Here is a 481-nt window from a genome sequence, read left to right on the forward strand (position 1 = left end):
TTTATTTTATTTTGAGGCCTAAACTAGTCATCAGCTCATTATGCTTTTTACACTCAGTTTTACGGTAGTATAAAAGAAATTATTTCTCATGCATGTAATAAAGAAATGTCTTAAAAATGCAGTGATGGGGAAGAGGAAGGTGACCTCTGTTGGCTGACTAGCAGGGCACATTCCAACCAAGGCAAATGGTCATCTAAGTCATTGATTAAACTTGGTTAGTAAATAATATACAATTGTAATAATTATGATGATAATTACCTTCATTAGTCACCAGATACACAGCATGCCATTCTCCCCTGTCGTCAGTTGTACCTTGATTACAATTGTCAACTGTGCCTTGACAGCTTTTGTCAGTACCAGCATTCAACTGTCAATACGCATCTGCACTGGGTTAAGGTTGGAGTCAGTAATAGTGGTTTCTGGAACATTACATCATTTTCAGTTTGTAGGTTTATGGTTTTCACTCAGTCTGTGTGATTGT

At 36.8% G+C, this 481-nt stretch overlaps 1 protein-coding gene across 1 annotated transcript in view; it reads left to right on the plus strand.

Annotated features, from left to right (window-relative positions):
* Positions 1-481, plus strand: part of LOC119591278 (coiled-coil domain-containing protein 43-like) — a 35,110-nt gene that overhangs the window by 29,176 nt on the left and 5,453 nt on the right. The window lies entirely within an intron of this gene.

This window comes from Penaeus monodon, chromosome 28 (assembly GCF_015228065.2).
Source record: "Penaeus monodon isolate SGIC_2016 chromosome 28, NSTDA_Pmon_1, whole genome shotgun sequence".
NCBI lineage: Eukaryota > Metazoa > Arthropoda > Malacostraca > Decapoda > Penaeidae > Penaeus > Penaeus monodon.